Source organism: Chamaea fasciata, unplaced genomic scaffold (genome assembly GCF_029207755.1).
Source record: "Chamaea fasciata isolate MVZ Bird 193981 ecotype frontalis unplaced genomic scaffold, bChaFas1.0.hap1 SCAF_9, whole genome shotgun sequence".
Taxonomy (NCBI): Eukaryota; Metazoa; Chordata; class Aves; order Passeriformes; family Sylviidae; genus Chamaea; species Chamaea fasciata.
This window is the reverse complement of record NW_027094094.1, coordinates 32,193,148-32,212,666: the sequence shown is the minus strand read 5'-3', so window position 1 is coordinate 32,212,666 and position 19,519 is coordinate 32,193,148. Positions and strand designations below refer to the sequence as shown.

The 19,519-nt window shown below is 49.1% G+C and overlaps 1 protein-coding gene across 1 annotated transcript in view; it reads left to right on the top strand.

The window, feature by feature from the left end:
• Positions 1 to 584: 584 nt before the first annotated feature.
• Positions 585 to 19,519, top strand: part of SGMS1 (sphingomyelin synthase 1) — an 87,005-nt gene continuing 68,070 nt past the window's right edge. Inside the window, exon 1 of the mRNA XM_066191721.1 lies at positions 585 to 706. The gene's annotated coding sequence lies outside the window, so the exon portion shown is untranslated. The remainder of the gene's footprint in view (positions 707 to 19,519) is intronic.

The window sequence follows — 19,519 nt, the reverse complement described above, 5'->3', positions numbered from 1 at the left end:
GGCAAGGGGCTGAGCCTGGAGAAAAGGAGGCTCAGGGGGGACCTTGTGGCTCTGCACAACTCCTGACAGGAGGGGACAGCCGGGGGGATCGGGCTCTGCTCCCAGGGAACAGGGACAGGACAAGGGGAAACGGCCTCAAGCTGTGCCAGGGGAGGCTCAGCTTGGACAGCAGCAGGAATTTCTGCATGGAAAGGGTGCTGAGGCCTCGGCAGGGGCTGCCCAGGGAGGTTTGGAGTGCCCATGGCTGGAGGTGTCCAAGGAAGGGCTGGAGGTGGCACTCAGTGCTCTGGGCTGGGGACAAGGTGGGCATCGGGCACAGCTTGAACTCGGAGGCTTTTCCAGCCTCAGTGATCCTGGGATTCTGTAAAGCACGGCGAGCAGCGAGCTGCCCCTGCGCGCCCCAGGCCGTGCTGACAGCGGGGGCCGGTGGATCCCTCCGGGAATGGGAAGAGCGATGGGAACGGGAACGCCGAGGCACAAAGCCCCCCGGCAGGGAGGGTCGGGCACAAGATGGCGGCCGGGATGACACGGCGGTCACGTGGCGCGCGGTGCCCCCGCCCCGCCCGCGGCCGCCGCACGGGACACGGGACACGGGAGCGGGGTACTGGAAACGGGACACGGGCAGCGGGCTGGAGCCGCCGCACCTCCCGGGGACCCGCCCGCCGGCCGCACCCGCCCGGCTCGCACCGAGCCGCGGCTCCGCACGGTGAGTGAGCGGCGACCCAGCGGCCTCCGGCTCAGCGCAGGCCCGGGGGTGGCGGCGGGACGGGACGGCGGCGGTGACAGCGGGGACGCGGCCGCCGCCGCCCCGGCAGGGACGCGCCCCCGGGGGTTCCGGCTCCTCATCCCGGCGGCGGCCCCCGCAGCCCCGGGGGATGCGAGGGGAGCTCCGGCCCCCGCAGCAGCGGAGGCTCCAGGGGGGCTTCGGGCTGCTCGGCTCGGGGGTCTGACAGCGCTTCGTCCCGCAGCACGGGCGGATCCGGGCCCCTCGGCCCCGGGCGCTCCGGGAAGGCGCGGCCGGCTCAGCCCCGCCGAGCTCTGGGAGCCCCAGCTCGGGGGCTGCGGCCGTGGGAGCCCACGGGAGCTCGGTGCTGTGCCCGGGGCAGCTCTGCCTCCCCAGTCCGGGGGGCTGCAGCCCGGCGTGCCGGGGCAGCGCTGGGAGCCCCAGCTCGGGGGCTGCAGGTGGCTCTGGGGGAGCGCCGGAGCCCCGGCCGGAGGGCTGCAGCCCCCTCAGCCCCAGGACCCAGGAGACACTCTGTCCCCCTCCGCCTGCTCGGGTCTGTCCCCTTCTCCCCAGGCTGCTGGAGTGGCGGGTCCGGTCCTCCCCGCCCCAGAGGCTCTGTGGGGACATCTGGTCCCCTTAGCTCGGCTGGCAGTGTGGGGGTGAGCCCGATCCCCTCAGCCCGGGGGCTCCAGTGCCCCCTTGCTGGGATGCGAAGGCAGGATGCTCCCTGCTCCAAAGGAAGCTGGAGGAATCTCCTGTGAGTGGGAGCAGATCCATCCCATCCCATCCCATCCCATCCCATCCCATCCCATCCCATCCCATCCCATCCCATCCCATCCCATCCCATCCCATCCCATCCCATCCCATCCCATCCCATGCCGTAGTGGTGATGTTGGGGCTGTGCTGCCTCGTTACTGCTGAGGTTTGTGGGGTGGCAGGGGGGTGATGGCTTTGTCCCCCTCTTGGGGGGCAGAATGGGGGTGGAAAGGAGAGACCTCGCCATCACGGGCGCCGTGGCAGGAGGGTGTGCTCCCTGTTTGCTCGTGGAATGGCTTGCTGATTGCCCGGCTGCAATATTTGGATTTTTCAGGGTGTGTAAAGCGTGGGGCTGTCTTTGTACCGTGTTCCTCCTGGAGGCCCTGTTTTGATCAAGCTTTCTAATTTATTCTGTCTTGTGTGAAAACCTCATTAAAGAGTGCCCTCGGTGCCTTCAAGGCACCATAAATACACGGAGAGAGGATGGGAAGAGAGAGAAAAAGATTATTATTTGTAAAAAACGGGAGCTCTGCCATATTGACATGGTGCTGCTGAGGCTTGCTGATGCAGGCAGCCTCTCCTCGCAGAGCAGCACCGGGATGTCGATGAACGTCCTCGTGTCACTTTGGCTGATGGTGCATCCTGGCGTGACGGCAGGCTTTGCAGCGATGCCTTCAGACTCCCTTCTCCCGGGTCCATGTGGCTGAAAATGCTTTCTTGTTGGCTTCCATGCCCAGCTGTGAGCCAGTGCGAAACACGGAACCAGTACAGAACACCTGGCTGGAGTCAGTGGAAGTGGTGCTGTCGTGGGTTTGGGCTCGGCCGTGTTCTTTTGGGGAGTGGATGTTGTATTGGAGTTGCATTCTGGTTTGTTTTGGGTAGTATTTTGTGGATGTTAAAATTGCTCCAGCTTTGTGATGTTGTTCAGAGTTTGGAAAGAGAGGGCAGTCCCCCTGGTTGGTGGCAGACAAAAGGTAAAGGCTGCTTTTACGATATGGGTGACAAACCCCCTCTAAATCCAGAGAGATTGCTGTGATTTTTCTGAGTTTTTGGGCACGTGCAGCAGAACTAAATTCAGCTCAGATGCCTTTAAACTGTGTTTGTGATCTGTGCAACAAATGGTGATTCCCAAATTATTACGCTTCTTGCTCCTTCCACATTATCAACCTGGGAATAGCGTCTCTCATGTTAATTAGCTTCCAATGTGACATTTACAAATTCAATAAATCCAAGTAGGTGGATGATTTTCAGGACTTGGAGGTCTTATGGATGTTATTTGACTGCTCAGAGTTAATGGTTCAAAGACAGTGGTTTGTTGTTTTCTATGGATCTCATTGTTTCTCTCAATCCTCATCAAGCTTGAATAGGTGCTGCTTTTAATTATATAATTCTTGAGTTCCCTTGAACTGGAGCCATGCACTGTGGGTGATGGTGACTTAGAAATTCTTCCTTCTTCTGGTTGCTGCCTCTCTGCACCGCTCAGCGTTGGTTAATTGGTGCACTAAATATGGGTGGCCTGGGACTTGCTCAGGTTTAAAAGCAATTTCAGCCTGGCCGTAAGGAATGGTTGCGGAATTAAAGGCTTTTTAATTGGGGCAGCAGGACATCCTGTGAAAAAAACAAAAAACGGCTCAAAAATAATCCAGACCCTTGTTGGGGAAAGGGCCTGTTTGAGTAATAGTATAAATCCATATAGCATCATCAAAAAAATGAAGGAGTGGTGCACACACCCCAGGTCCCTGTTTCCTGGGGTGGTTTGCAGGGATTTGTGCAGGGCAGGAAGGATTTCTAAGGCTGCCCAGCCAGGTAGGGCCAGGCTGTTCTTTGCTGAAGTGGAGCAGAGCACCCGAATGCTATTTCAATCATGATTCAAGTGCAGCACATCAAACCCAACTGTACAGGGAGAAAAGTGCTCTGAAGTAGAGGTGAGCTGAAAATGAGCTCAAAAACCAGGGTTTTGTAGAGGTTTCTTGGAACTAATGGTCACGAACTGAGCTCCCACATGCTGTCAGTGCTTTCCAAAGGATTTTGGTGTCATTGGAGGCTTTTTGGGCCCAGAGCACCAGCACATGGAGAGGGGCAGGAGCCCTTTGGAGAGCGGTGTTCTGCGTGGAATCTCCAGCTTTTAATACAGCTTGAATTCCCAAAGTGTGTGGTGTGACATCATTAACTGTCAAGTCCTGTCCCCCCAGCCTCCTTCCCCAAAATGCTGGGGGAAATGCAGAAGACTGAGGAACCTGTGAAAGTTACCAGCTTTTTGGGATGATTTCATCCCAGTCATATTTTATTATTTTGAATACCTGCCTAGCTGAGGCAGTGTTTGGTGCAGGTTACTTTGGCTTTTCATGGATCAAAAGAGCATCCATCCTAATAAGCTGCCAGGTGTAACTGTGTAGTGGGGCTTGGTGAAAAGTGTCTCTGCCCATGGCAGTGGGGTGGAAAGAGATGCTCTTTGAGGTGGCTTCCAGCCCAAACCGTTCTGGGATTCTGTGATTTAAACATCTCTAAGATATTTGTATTGTTTCTGGTCTTATCAAACACGGTGTTGTAGTTGAGCGGAGAAAAACCCCCAAAGTTCTTGAAAGTAACCCATGAGCTTTGTTTTGATAGTACTTGATGAAGAGCTGGAAAGATAAAAGAAAACTTAATTTTGGAGACTCTAACAGGTTTCTTAAAGAAATGCAGTTACTGCTGTCGCTGGGCTTTACAGTTGACTCATCAAAATCAGGGGAGCAAATCTAGAGTGGGACAGATGTCCTGTTGATGTTTCCTTTGTGTGCTGCTGCAGCCCGCTCTGCTGTCCAATTACACATCCATAATCAAAGAAAACCACTCATAAATCCTTATTGGGAAAGCATCTTCCGTAGGTTTTGCCTGTCCTAATTTGCTTAGATTTAAGTGCACAACTAAATAAATCTCCCTCTGCTTAGAGCCATGACTCTAACATGTTTTTTCTCCCCGACTTTCCCAGCCTGGTCTGCCTTCTTTCTCTCTGGTTTTGAAACTGCTTGAAGGAAGCTTTTTCTGTTTAAATGGAATTGAGGCAAAGCATATTGCCGGTTGGGGTATAAACAAACAAACAAAAAAAACAAACAACAAAACGAAACAAAAAGACTTCAAGGAATCTCTGAAGTCCAGTAGCTTTGGGTTTTTTCTAGTGCAGAAAACTGGCAGCAGAAAACTGGCAGCTTCCTGAGCAAGCTGGGTGAGGCACAGGTGTGGTAGCAGAATTCCTCAGGTGGCTTTGCTGGGCTGGCTTTTTGGGCTGCTGTGGGCACTGTCACATCCTTATCAGCTGTGTGGGACAAGGCTTGGGAATTTTATCCCTGCTCTCTGTGTCTGGGGAACAACACACAGTGGGGCTGCATGGTCTAAGCCTTCATCAGAAAAAGTAGGAAGAAACAGAAGTAAAGCCAGGGTGAATCCTGTCTTAAGGACTGAAAGAGCCTTAAAATTGCCCCTTTCTGAGCAGGTGGATCTGGAGAGGAGAGCTTTTGCAGCCTTGGCTTAAGAAGGATTTTTAATAGCTGTCATCTCCTCCTGTCCACTGCAGCCTGCTCCTTGAATTTCCTTTGCTAAAAAAGAGCATTGCAATTGGGAGTGTTTTACAATTTCCCTTGCTGGTCCATTAGTGTATTAGCTTAGCTCCGTGTGTGTTGAATGCCACTAAATGTCACTTGCAAATTTAATGTTGGGAGCGCTGAGATTTGTGCTAATTGAATTTAAAGTCTTATACTTGATTTTGTTAAAATGGCAGAGTCAGCCAATTGGAATGCTTTAATGGGAAGGTGGAGGAGCTCTTGCAGATCCACTGTTGTGAGTGAATCCAACAGTGCATTTGTGTAGATGGAAGAGGAGACCCTGAGCAGACAGATCAGGGTTTGATGGGGTTTTATAGTCCCAACGTGGTGACAGCTGGCAAAATCCACTATGTTGAAAGTCTTACTGCTTGACGTCTGCTCAGGGTCCTTGTTGACACCGACTTAACCCTTAATACTTCTGTAAAAATGGTAAAGATTACAGAGCCTTTCAGTTCAGTTTAAATTTCTGCTTCTCCAGCCATAGTTTTAGGCACTGCTGGGGAGGGGTTAGTTGTTTGGGCTGTTGGTCTTTAAACTCAGTGGTCTGTGTCTGTCTTCTGGGGTTTTTATTCAGGACGTTAGCAACTTCTGCACCTGAGGGTTTGTTGTTCTGGGAGGGGCTGGGGGTAGGGTGGTCGTTAAGGGTGTTTTTTATTTGGTTGATTTTTTTTCTGTTTTTTTCTTGTCGTTATTGTTGTTTTCATTTGCTCTTTTTTCGTAAAACAAAAACTGTGGCGTTAAACACTTCTTTGTTCTTAACTTCAGCCAAATACCCAAGGATTGGACAGCGACAGAAAAGGAGACCCTACTGCTGTGCTTTCTGTGAGGTAAAGTGTTAAAGAAGTTACCCTCGATTGGGAAAGAGTCATAAAGATTGGTCCTTGGCTTTCCAAGCCGTGTAAATCTGTGCCTCCCTAGATAGCACAGCGCTTTTAAGAAGTTTGTCTGGAAACACTTCCACTAAATCTCCTGATACCAGGCTTTGACCTTCTGCCACTGAGCTGGCATTTCATACGGGCTCCTGGCATGAGCTCTCCTGCCACTTTCAAGTAAAATCTTATCAGGCATTGAAAAGTTTGACTCTGCAGTCGAGCACTGTGCCAAAGCTGTAAAAGCCCTATTTGTACACAAAATGGATTTTTGCTTGCTAGGAGGGCTGGGGTAGTGCTTCAGTAACTGCAGGAATAGCTTTGAATCTACATAGTAATGAAACAGCTCCATCTAAATCGAGCGTCTCATGCGCTCTCAGGTCTGCTCTTTGTCTTCTCTGTGTCCCGGCATGGATTTTTACATAGCCAGGTTATTTTGCTCTGGAAAACTTGGTCAGGGAAGTTAATTTAAAGCTGTTTGAACGGCTTAAAAATGGCTCTGCTGTTAGGATGATGAAAAAGATCTTGAAAGTGCCTTGAAAGGGATTGCTGCCGGAGTTCCTGCTTGGCCATGCCAGTGGTGAGCTGCTCCCAGAGCCTCCTCTGAGGGAGCACTCCAGGGTCTTCTCCTCCATAAAAACCATGGCTGCCCCTGGATCCCTGCGAGTGTCCAGGTTGGACAGAGCTTGGAGCAACCTGGGACAGTGGAAGGTGTTCCCTGCCCGTTGCAGGGTTGAGTTTTAAGGTCCCTTCCAACTGTTATAAACGAATTAGCCAATTTAATAATTAAGGAGAATTTATTAAATACTCAAAGTGTAAGTTTTAGGAAAAGCCACAAGCAGCGCAGTGCCGAGCCAGGCGATCGACACGGGGTGAACCAGATTTGAACTCTTATCGCTCCAAGTCCCCGTGGTTCACACTCCTGTTTTCCCAGGGTCTGGTTTTATACCTTTTTTTCAGCTGAGTTGGGGGGGAGGTCTTCTCGCTCCTCTGTTGATCTTATCCTTTTAGCATATTCATGTATTTTTTTTTCCTTGCTGCCGTTCTGACGAATAGTTTCCCAGAATGGGTGAATAATTAATTTCCTTATTGGAATTCTGTTTGGGAATAAACATCTTTGGCCACGAATATTGTCTTATCTTCGGTGCATATCGAATGCATATCGCTGGGACCTTGTCAGACGAAGAAATCCTTTGGAATCATCATTTTTTTGGAGACCGGTTATCCTTGCTTGGTGTCTGCATTTCTCTTCCCTAATCACCTGATGCAAACTGCTTTTTTTTTTTTCCCCGTCACTGGCTTGGGTTATACGAATGCTGTAGTTTTCATTCTTTTGCACGAATTATTTTGTAACATACATTACACAACCCAAACCATTCTGGGATTCTGTGATGCATCAGGGCTCAAAACCCACTTGCTTTACGTGGGAGGGGAAATCCAGCACTTGTGGGTGACTGGGGAGCTCAGGGTGAGCTTTGCCCCTTCCAGGGGGTGCCAGTGGCCCGTGGATGTTGGCTGTGTGGGGAATACATTCTCAGTGGAATAAGAAAGTAAACCAGACTTACAGGAAGGGAGAGGAACACCCGTGTTCCAAAGCGCTGAAGCTTGGGGTGCTCAGTAGAGGCAGTGGGGCGGAGGTGATGTCCAAAGCAGAGCTGTGAGCAAGGCAAGAGTGGACAGAAAAGGGTGAGTGGGAGCATGTGAAGATCCCTGCTAAATGACTCGACAGAACATGTTGTTCCCATTCCCCGGGTACTTTTGGGATGTCAGGATCCGTATTTAATGGAATCGTGGTTTTATGGAGGCTCTCCACCCTGGGAGAAGCTCGCCTTTGCCAAAAGCAGTACTCCCTAATGGGCTGGGGGTTCTTATCTACTCTCCATAAAACACTGCAAAAACCTTATTTTGCAGTTATGAGCAATTACCCACAAATTAACAAAACTCTTTGTCAGATATTGCCTTTGTTTTTGTGCCTGTGCAATGTCCTAATTCATTTTTTCTCCCTTTCAAAACATAAATAGATGGGTTATCAAAGGCCGTTTTAAACACAAAAACAGGGCCCTAAGCACTTTTATCAGAAGGGGATTATTTGAGTTCTGATGGTTTGTTCAGAATTCTTTTCCTTGCAAGAAGATGAGTGTCTGTGCTGAGAAGACGCAGCCCCATCCAGCCACGTGTCTTGTATCCAAGAATTACAGTGTTTTTGAGAGACAATGCCAGAGTTCAGCCACGGCTTCAGGAAGTGTAAGTGGCTGGGAGAACTCTTGTGGAGATGACAATCACAGGCAAATCTAAATTACTTCCTCCTCTGAGCAGGACTAACCCCCCAAAAATGTCAGGTTTTTCAGGGTCCTGTTGGTGTTTGTGAATGTCCAAGGAAGGAGATGGGCTGCTTTGAGGAGAGGGGTTCCCACCTAGTGTGGGGAGATGCCCTGCAAACTTGATTCAGTGCCAAGGGAGGAGAGGGAGGAGCCGGGATGATATTGGATACTGGTGCCCCAGACTGATGCATTAAAGCCCATTAGCTGTTTTCTTCTCCGTGCCTGGCCAGCTGAGTTGATGTTCTCAATGAACTACTCCTTCACTATCTTAATTTTTGACTGCTGCTCCTTAACTCATGGGCCATCAGGGCACAAGTGAATTGAGCAGCATCATTTATAATTGTCTACAGGGAACTTTCCTTGGCCACTTCATTGAGTGGCTGCCAGTCTAAAATCCTTTTATGATTCTTCCTGTTAGACCTTTCTCCTTTGCTAATATTGTACTTAATGCAAACAATCTTCTTTAACCTCTTAACTTTGTAACCCCCCTCACATTGTAGTTGTGCTTTGAGGCTGCCTATTTGTAGCTGGATATTGAGCAAATATTTAAAATAATTGTCCACTCTACAGAATGCTGGTTGACTTCATAGCTTGTTTTGCATTTTGTTTGTTGACTCCCTGGGGATCTTTTTTCCACGTCCAGGAGATCCATTTAGGTCTTTCCAAGGTAAAAGGTTGGAAAACAGACTCGAAATCCTAAGGAATGCTGTATTTCTTCACATGGTTCCACTGTCATGGCCATGTGTTGAAATTCAGCCTGCAGGATGTGATGTCATGCTAATGAATTAATGACTTGTGTTTATTTGAAGATTGGATAATAACCCAGGCATGGGATAATAACCCAGGGAGCACTTGGCCCTTCTGCTCTGAGCTTCCCAGAAATTGTGATGTGGATAAAGCTTTGCCTGCCTCTGTCTCGCTGCACTTTTCAGCACGAGTGTTATGGGGCAGGAGCTTTGTATTGGTGCAGAGAGACCCTGGCACCTTGCAGAGAGGTCTTGGACACGTGTTCCTGGCACAGGCAGCTGTGGGGACACGGAGCTCCCAGCCTTTGCAAGGTGCAGCTTCCAAATTCTGGGCTCACCGCGTGTGCAGAACTCATCAGAGATGAGCCTGAAGGTCCCTTCCAACCCAGGATGGAACCACTCCACGATTCTGTGCTCCCTGGAGGAGAAGAGCTCGTTGAATTTCCCAGGCTGGCTGTCACTGGTGTGTTCCTCCATGAGGGAGTGGTTGTGGTGGCAGGGTGGCTTGTGGCAGGCAGAGGCTTCACACCTGGCACCCAGAGGAGGAGGGAACACCTCAGAGCTGTAACCTCTGATCCCTATCACTGAATCTCCGCTTTCACCTTCAGATTTCATCCCCAGAGAAACCCAAGGCTGGGGTACATCTGTTCAAAGTGAGCTTTCTGGGCTGTTTTAATTCATGGTTGTCAAAGAGCTGTTCTTTCTTCCTTCACCTTTGTCTTCCTAGTGCCGGTTTCCTGCGTTAAAGGGTGTTCATGAGGTTTTGGAGACATGCTCTGTGGTTTGCCTGGCAGGCTGGGCCTTACCAAGAGGGAAATGAAAACACTGAGGGAAACAGCAGCACAGGGAATACCGGGAATGGGCTTCTCTCAGGTCTGGGTCATGCAAAGCATTAATGACGTTTTCTGCACCCCTGAAGTGGAGTGCCTTCTGCAGTGACTCTGTCAGCTGTGTCAACAAACTTTGCGTTTGGGATTGAAGTATCGCTGAGTTTTATTTTTATTTAAAAAGGAGAGGCAGCTGAGGGTCTGCAGTAGACTGAGCAGGAGTGGGTATTGCTTTTGGAAATAACTGGAGGAGACTTGCTGGTGGTGAATAGTGCAGTGCAGTGACAGGGTGTGTGCAGACAGCTGGAAATGCTCAGACTTGCTTGCTTCCCGGTCCTGTCCTGAATTAGGATAGCTGGGGTAGAGCCCAGCGCAGCCTGTGGGGTGTATTCCACTGTAACATTTGTGTACCAGACTGTTCCCTGTTCAGTTAGTGCTGCTCACTGTTGGAAATGGTGGTGCAGAGTTCTTGCACCCTTTTGTCTTTGTGCTGTTGATGGTCATGGAAGAGGCCCCACAAACTTCCGCTGGAAGGGAGGAAAAGTCTGTTTATTTCCACAGACATTGCAAAGGGAAACTTGAAGAATTTGGAGAGCTGAACATGCTCATCCTGCTGTCTTTATAACCTTAAAAGTTGGTGAAGAATTAAAATAAAAAGAGGAATGGTTTCTGTAGTGGCTTCTCTGGAGGCAGTATTATCTTCTGGTTCTGAGGATTTGTTTCCTTTCCCAGTCTGCTTTAAAAACATTTCCTTTTTCATAAAAGCAGTGAATTACTCCATGGACATTTATGTGAAGTGACTGCTGGGTGCTTAATAACCTACTTATTTTATTTGGGCTCTGCTTTTTAAAAATGAAGTGTTCAAGTCAGGCCCTTAGAAGACAGATTGTCCTGCCCGACTGTCTCGAGCAAAGTACCTTTCTGGTTTTAATTGGAGTTTTTATTGCTGTGATTTACAGTGGCAGGGTGAGGGCAGCACCGTTCCTGCAGTGCCTCAGACAAGTGGGAAGAGAAGGAGAAGGAGCAGAGCTATTCCTTATCTGGACACTTCTTTAGGTGCTTACAGAGCTGTGTACTTAAATAATTCCTCCGTGTAAGTATTGATGTGCAGCAAAGCGACACGGTTTTAAGCACAACGTTTAATAGAAGTATTCTCAGCGTGACTTTGCAAATATTCCCAAGTTCAATTTGCCTCCTTTGGTGCTGCCTCTTGTCACCGGAATTAGGAAGGTGTGTGCACAAGGCTCAGAAATGCAGCTAAAATCAGACACTTTGAAATCTCCTCTGGGCGCAGTCCTTGTGGCTTTCCTCGGCTGGTCTCCTCACTGTTCCTCTGTGTCCACTGCCACGTCCTCGTGTCCACTCCCACCTCCTCGTGTCCATTCCCACCTCCCTTGTCCCTTCCCATCTCCACAGCCCCTGCCCTGTCCTGTGGGCCCCAAGTCCTGCCTTGCTTTGGGAGCCCAGTGCTGCATTTGGGGTTTTTGGTAAGGTGAGAGGGGAGGGGAATTTGGCATTTCAGCACCAGGTCAGCCACCCTGTTGGTGTGTGCTGTTCCCTGTGCTCAAAATGCAGGAATATTGTTCTGGCCAGCGTTGTCAAACTTGCATTCTCCTGTCATGTGCAGATGCAATGGATTTCCTAGAAACTTCAGGGAGGGGATGTGATGTAGATAGTTTGTAACAACTGGTGATTCAGTCATTGAAGCATAAACTGGATTTTTAATGTGCTGAAGAATAAACAAAGCCTGGCTTGATAAGGTCAGCATCAGAAATTTAGGGGCTGTGTTGATTTTTCTTTTGTATTACAGTTTATGGAGAATATTTTATTTTTTTCCTTAATTAAACTGCTTTTGCAACGTGTGTCAGTCCATCTTGAATCCTGTGTAGGAAGATCTGTGGCTGTATCTGACGAGGGCAGAACCTTCTCCTACTTTTGGGACTTCGGCTCCCCTTTCTGCAGTTGGGTTGTGTCATCTGGGTTGTTTTTCATCCTTGCCCCTGTCAGGCTCTTGAGCAAACTTCCAAGTACAGGGTTGTGAGGGACAGGGACATCCCTTCAAGTGCAGGACTGTGGGCACTGGGACACCCCACAAAAATGCAGGATTGTGAAGGCTGGGACATCCTTCCAAGTGCAGGATTATGGGCATTGGGACACTCTGCCAAGGGAAACTGGGTTATCCCTCCAAGTGTGCATTGTGGGGATTGGGGCACCCCTCAAGGTTTAGGATTGTGAGGATTGGGACACCCCTCCAAATGTGGGTTGTGAGGGTTGGGACACCCCTCCAAGTTTAGGATTGTGGGGACTAGGACACTCTTCCTAGTGTGGGGTTGTGGGATTGGGGGGATGCTTTGCTACACTCCCTTCCCCTTTGTTTAAGAACCAAAACACTGAGCAGATCTGCAAGGGAGGGGAGGGAGGATCCTCATCCTGCTGGTTGTCAGGGGACGTGTCTGGCTTCTCCCCAAGCTGGCTGTGATGAGCCAGGATCCAACTGGAGGCGTCCCAGTGCTGCTCCCACCCAGGTCACAGGTGTCACTGTGCCGGGTCCCTGTGACCTTCCCTGTTTACATCCAGAAGTGCAGCCAGGATCCCATTTCCAAGGTCTGCTCTTCCCAGCAGACGTGCCTGAAGCTGGAGTCAGGGATCAGCATCCCTCCAAGGGCAGGGCAGGGCAGGGAGGGGGAGCTGGCTGTAATTCCAGCTAGGGGTTGTCCCATTTCAGCAAATTAGGAGGAATTAATTGCTTGGCCTGAGCCCCAAGACATTGCAGATGACTCTGAGAGGGATGGAGCAGATTCCTGATCCTGAGGTGTGTCCAGTTTTGGGGAGGTGGATCCAGAGACCACGTTTTTTTCCGGATCTGAGGCCAACTGGCTCTTCAAATCTGCAACAGAAAAGTTTCTTTTGCTGAGGAATGGAATATCTTGTACTGCTGATATTCCTGAGGATGAGGGAGCTTAAATTTCTTGCTTACATTGGGAACTGAAAGCAGACAATCCCTGATTTGGGCTGTTCCACAGAAATAGGGACAAACAACCGTTTTCCAACGGGTTTGTTTATTTTCATGACTTTGGTGTTTTAATGCAGTGCTCCTCTTGGTGTTATGTTCCTGTTATCCCTTTTGAACAAGGCATCTGTGCATTCCAGGGAAGGTCTTTCCTGCTGATAGTGACTCCTTGCTTCTGAGCGCAGGATTTGTCTGCAGCCCCAGCGGCACTTTCCCATTTTATGGAAGATTTAGCTCAATTTTCCACCCTGTTTTCTGTTAATTTTTAGCGAAAATATGTTGCTTTGTTCAGGTCAAATTTGCAGACACATTTGTGGAGCTCAGTTTTTCTCTTTCCTGCCCATGTAGTGGTTTTGCACCTTTCATAAATCATCTGATGAACCGTTGGAAGCTGGAAGAGGCTGTTTGGCGTTTACAAAGCTGATGGAAAACTTGAGCGAAGGATGCTGTGCAGGAAGTGGCCTCTCAAAAAGGGAAGTAGTGCAAAAGCCAGTTATGTTTTTCCTGTTCACAAACTTGTTTGGAAGGATCATTAATCCCTCACATCTGTGCAAGTGCAGCCTTCAGACTCCCAGCTTGGTATATCAAAAAGGGAGCAGGCCACAGCAGGGAATTCCCTCCCCGCCCCATTCCAATCCAGCATTTTGGTTTCTTCAGGGAACTTGTGTGTCTTTCAAAAGCCACAGTTTGGTATCTGGGTGTCAGAGTTTACCACAGAAGTGTTCAGGAGGAAGAGGGGAAGGCAGCTCCTGCTGAAATAAGAAAAACCCTGCATAACCAAGTGTGAAAGCCTTGGGGTGGGGTGGTGGGATGCTGAGGGGGTCAGAGGTCAACCGCAATCTGATCCTGTTCAAAGTGAAGGTGGGTGTTCCCTAATTGCAGTTCTCAGGACTGAGCTGTTGCTTCTGGGGGTGGGGAGGGGGAAAGCTCTGCAATTCCAGGAAAGCCGTGGAATTCCAGGAAAGCCGTGGGATTCCGGCCAAGAGCCCGCTGCAGAATAGCCAGTAGGACATTGCCAGGTGCCAGATCACATGCTGAGAATGCATGGACAGGTTTGCCTGTCCCAAAGGGCTTTTTCCATGAAGAAGGCAGAGCCTTAGCTGACAGGGTGCTCTCCAAAGCTAACTCTGAAAGGATATCTTTTTTTATATGGAATTTCTGCCTGTATACCCGTCAAAGTTTGGGAAATGACCGTCCCTTACCATTTGTTCACAGGATTGTTGCAATACCTGGAAGAAGCATGATTAAAAAGCGGTTACTGTAGGCTAGCAGGGATGTGTTGTCCAGAAAATACCTTTTCCAAGTTAAATTCCTGCTCCAAGTTAATGGCTTTGAGGCCAAGACAGAGGGTAAAAAACTTTCAGCACGTGAAACAAATTTCTGCTGCGAACTATGGGAACCTCTGGAAGTTGACATAACTTCTGTAGCTGGAAGTTTCAATTTATTTGATTTATTTTGCTTCCTTAGGGCTCAGCTGTAGTTGTTTTGTTGAGTTGGTTTATTTGTGGACACATTGTGCTGTTCTCCCTCAGGGATGACCTCTCAGCTCTAGCAAGTCTGCCACTTGTCAGTGTTGGTGTTAAGCCTGTTTAAAATCTCTTCCTGAGATTGGGAGGTCTTTTGCATCAGTCTGGGGATGTATGGGTGGTTAACACAGAGCAGTTGCTACTCTTAAAGCTACTTTCTGGACTAATTAAGCACGCACCTGATTGTCACAGGTGTAGTAGTGTTATAACTTTACATGCAGCAAATGAGTCAACTGCAAACCCAGCTTGAATTCCTTGCCCTCAGTGCATTTGTGTGCAGGTGGCTCGTTTATTCTTTCTTTGCAGTGGCCAGAAGAATCTCTTTTCCCAGGAGACTCAAGTCAGTGTCAGGAGAAAAACGTTCCTGCAGAATTTCATATGTGGAGCAGCTGAGGGCAAAGCCCCGCCGGGAGTTTGAGGTCTGTGGTCCCTCCCTGAGGAGGATGTCCTGGCAGGAGCTTTGCTGCTCACCTGCTGTGTTTTACATCCACGAGGGAATAAAACACTCCCAGCACATGGAGAACAGGTCTCCTGCCTCTGGACACCCAGGGAACAGGCTCTGATTGTGGAATTTGGGGGCAGGAGTCCCCTCCGCACGCTCCCCCTGGAATTCAGTGCTCCCAGAGGGTGAATGTGGATTGGTGTCCTGTGCCAAAACCTGCACATCCTGCCTTCCAGCTCCCTCCTGCTTCCCTCTCATGGCTGTGCCACCAACAGGATGGCAAAAAGCAGCACATAAGACAATTTTAGTGTGACAGGAGAAGTGCTGCCTCACTTCAGCTGCACTTAACCCCTGGCTTTAAGTGGCTACGAGAGGTTTGTGAGATGTGCTTGATATGTTTAAAAAATAAAAAGTCTCGGTGTGAGATAGGGGAGGAGGGAGCTGCAGCAGAGCTTCAGGCTGGTGAAGGCACTCCTGGGTGTGCATCCCTTCCTTGCTTGCTGTCTGAGGAGAGAATGGGCTCTCCAGCAAGAGGAGCTGCTTCGGGAGGAGGTGTGCTTGGTAGTGGGCAGTTTGCTGATTTTCCCTTAGCTTTGCTTTCCTTGTGCAGGACTTGCTGCCCAGGTCTCACCGTGGAGCTCTGTTGCTCTGATCGACACCTGTGCTGTACTGGGTTTGGTTACTGCCTTTGGTTCAAGTAACTTGGAAAGGAGTTTCACTGAGTTCTGGGTTCTCATACCAGAGATTTTGTTGCTCAGCCACCACTCAGGAGCTGCCTGCTCAATATTCCTCCCCCATACCCGACCCAGCTTGTTCAATCCTGTTCTTTCCCTGTGAAGCAAGAGACAGAAAAGTGGCATTTGCTGTAGTTCAGGAGGCTCACAGATGCAGTTAGGTTGGAAAACACCTCCCAGACCACGGATTCCAAGCTCTGCCCCATCCCCACCTTGTCACCAGCCCAGAGCACTGAGTGACCTCCCTGGGCAGCCCCTGCCCACCCTTTCCAGGAAGAAATTCCTGCTGATGCCCAACCTGACCCTCCCCTGGCACAGGTTTGAGGATGGTTACAGGCTCTGTAAGCAGGTTGTGCCTGCTGGCAAACCACATCAGAAGGTGACATCCGTGTGCCAGTACAAATCTTGGCTCCAGAAATGCTCCGTGTGAGGTGAAGGTGTAGCTGTATTAACAAAACATGAAGTGGAAATGTCTCATTCCTGGTGTTCCCAAGTTAGCTTGCAGCTGTTGTGCCTGTGCCCATCCTTCCTTTCCATCCTGCATCAGGAGTTATGACCTAAAAATAAATTGTGTTGTGCAGAGGAGTGGGAACCGAGACGGCACCACTGATTTCAGGTTTCATTGCTCTGTGTGTGTGCCCTGTGCTGAGAGACTTTCTGCTGGTCAGGGAACTCCGGCTGGGGCTGAGCAGTGCAAGCTGTCACCACCCAACTGGGACTGAGCTAATGCTTCTCTGCTCTCTGGCCTGCTCTTGATCCAGACCCCAAATTTAAAAAAAAAGCCCCAGGATTTGGAGGAGGCAGAAAGGTTGTTGCAGTTTCCCTGAGGTGAGGATAACCCTTGCATTTCTCTCGAAGAGAAGGGAACAGATTTATTTGCTGTGCTGCCATGCTCTGCAGCGGCTTGGAAAGGTCTCAGGTGAGATGGCCATAAAGTGCTTTGTCACCAATTGAAACCACTTAAAGGGCACTGCAGTGGGCTTTGCTCTGCCTGTGGTAGACGGATGACTTCATTGGACTAACTGGGACAATTGTGTCATTTCACTGGTGTTTGGAGAAGAAATGGAGTGGACAGTGAGGCCTGAAGGTCACTTTTGTATTCCAACCTCTTTGTCTCCTTTAGTGTTGACATAAAATTCGTTGGTACAGGGCAGCTTTGCCTGTTGCTCTTTGTGCTTTGGCAGCAAGGACTGAAATCTCTGTTTCAGCTGGCAGCAGGCCCCAGCTCTGGTGCCTCTTGCATGATGAGTGTGTTTCAGAATTAGGCATCCTCTCCCCACAGTTTTGGAAAGTTTGTCTTTGTACAAAGAGGGAGAGGAATCCCCTTTTTAAAGGTGATGGGGCCTGGTGAAACCTGGCAGTGCTGTGTGAGCCTTTTGGTGTATGACAAGCCTGCCTTTCTGCCCCTCCAGTGCTCTCAGAGGTGTAGGATGGTTCTTTCCCCTCCTTTTTTAACTTCCCTTAAACTAAGCCTTGAGGATCTCTGACTCACTCATTTTGTAGTCTGTACCTCAGGAAGTGCTGCAGTTGGGTTGATGTGTTGCATTTAGACAAACCAGCTAATTTTGGCACTTAGCATGCTTGGTGTAACTACTTTTCTCCCAGGTGTAAGAAAAAAAAAAAGGGAAATAAAGTCTGGTTTAAAATCACACCAGGCAAATTCCAGCTTGGAAGACAGTGGGAGTAAGTGAAGGTCCGTGTGGTTTTGTTTTTTTTTTTTCTGTTTATACTTGGTTAATTCTACTTTTGCAGTAGAAAGAGATTAAGTCCATTGATTAATTAGGCACCTTATGTATGTAAGGAACTGGTGCAGAACCAGCTGGTGGTTGGGAGTTCCCTGGCAGGGGAAAACAACACAACCATATCCCAAGAGAAACATGGACCTGGAGCTCTGGGATAGTGAGCCTGTAGAGATGGATAAGGAGACAGCACAGCACAATGCACTAATTGATAACTGCTCCAGTAGAGCCACTTGAGTGGGAGATAACCGTCCCCTGCCCTCTCCAAAGGAATTCCCCAGGCTCAGTAGCCTGGCCTTGGAAACAGGGTCCAGCACATCTTATTTCCTCTGCTGAAACAGGGATCGTGTCTTCAGCAGCCTTTAAATGGGAAGAGCTTTGAGCTGGAAAACGAGCGGCTGCTTTGTTGCTTTTAGGCCATAACATTCTTAATATTCCTGTTTTCCAGTCCTGTTCCTCTGGGATGACTGGGATGAGCTGAATTGGGATTGTTTGACTGTCGTGCTTTTTGCCTCTGGTGACCACTGGGGTTGATTCCTCTTGTCTTAAACAACAGCCTTGCTGAGTGCTTGGGGCAAAGTTGTATTTTAAGGTGGGTATGACTGTTTTAAGAATGGAGGACAGCAGGTGATCTGCAGGCTGGCTGGATTTCATTCCTGCAAGGGAAATGGTGAGCCAGGCTGCAGGGAAATTCCCTCTATTTTGATAGTGGTTTTCTGGAGCTGCTTGCTGGGGAAGACCCCGTAAGTTTTGGGTTTCCCTGCTGCACCCTCCGGTTTTTCCTACTGCTTGGTCAGTTATCTGCTCTGAAAAAAGTGAGCAAGACAGAAATGACAGCCTTGCTTCATCCTCAACCTTGCTGTAACAACCCTTTGCAGCTCATTACTAAGAAATCACACTTCTTGTTTGTAACTTTGCTTTAGCAAAATATTCTCTCCTAGCTGGAAAGCCTTAAGGAAAAAAGTTTCTGGCAGTATCTGTAGGAGTTGCAGTTCTTTGCTATGCAAATGCCGAAATCTACATCTTGCTTTAACGTTTCTCAGAGCTAAAATATTTTTGGATAAACAAAGCGTTTCACATACTGTTTAAAGTGCTTACAGGCAACCTTTAGCCCCGGAGTGGAATGCAGCCATTGGGAAAAGTGCAGTGGGAACAAGGACTTCTAACAGAGTTGATGGCCAGGAGTGGGATGGAGTGGGGCAATGTGTCGTATCTAAATGCTAATTTTGATTGGCATATCACATTCCAAGCCGTTTATTGTATGAAAAATTACTGGCACCCAGAACCAGATTATTTTTTATTTATGGAACAGTCTGCAGGCAATTTTTCTCCCCCAGATTTCCACTGGATACTGCTGGGTAAGTAAGTAGGAGCAGCTAGAAATGTGCTGGAAAATTGTAGTGTGGAATCTCAGGAATCATGGAGGAACCACTGAGATAAAATCTGCTTTGCTTCCAGAGGAGATGCACATTTCTGGTGTTTGTTATTTTTACAGTAAAGAAGTTCCAAAGTCTCTCCTACGTGTTTTTACAGAGGGGAAGAGTTTTTCCCAACCTGGTGTCTGTGAGAGAGCAAACCCCGAGAAACAAGGATTTCTTTTCACCCCTCTGATTGGGAAATGTGGGATGCGGCAGGAACTAGAATCCCAAGGAGTGGGCAGTGGCACGTACACTCCTCTCTGTAGGGATGTGTCCCAATCCTTGCCAGAGAGTTTTGTGGACAAACAAAGAGTTTCAGTGGCATCAAGTTGCAGGGAGCAGGGAGGAGCTGAGCAGCTTTTGGGATGAGAGATTCCCAGAGGGTTACTAAATCCTTGCTTAGGAAGCTCCTGGAGCTGAAAGTAGCCAGAGCCTCAGGCAGAGCCTTGTCTGGTACCAGGCGGTTTAGCTGCTCTTAAACATTGATTTAACTGCTACAGCCCAGCAGCTTTGAGGGTTAGGGTTTGGGTAGTGGTGGGGGTTTTTTTTTTTGCTTCTTCTCTATGTTTTTGCTCGTTTGGGGTTTTTCTGTTGTATGAGTCTATAAAGGAAATAAAAACTCTAAAGCTTGGGGTGACTGACTTTGAGGGTTGTAATAGTGGAAGGCAAACCCCTCACTTTTCAGTGAGCGCTGGCAGCACCAAAGGCAATCTGCAAAAAGTCGTCCCTGGGTGTCTTGGGTGTGCTGACTCCTTCCCAGAGGTGCCATGGGGGGGTCCATACTTTCCCTTTTCCCATTTTCCAGCCTTTCTTTGATGGAGTTTTC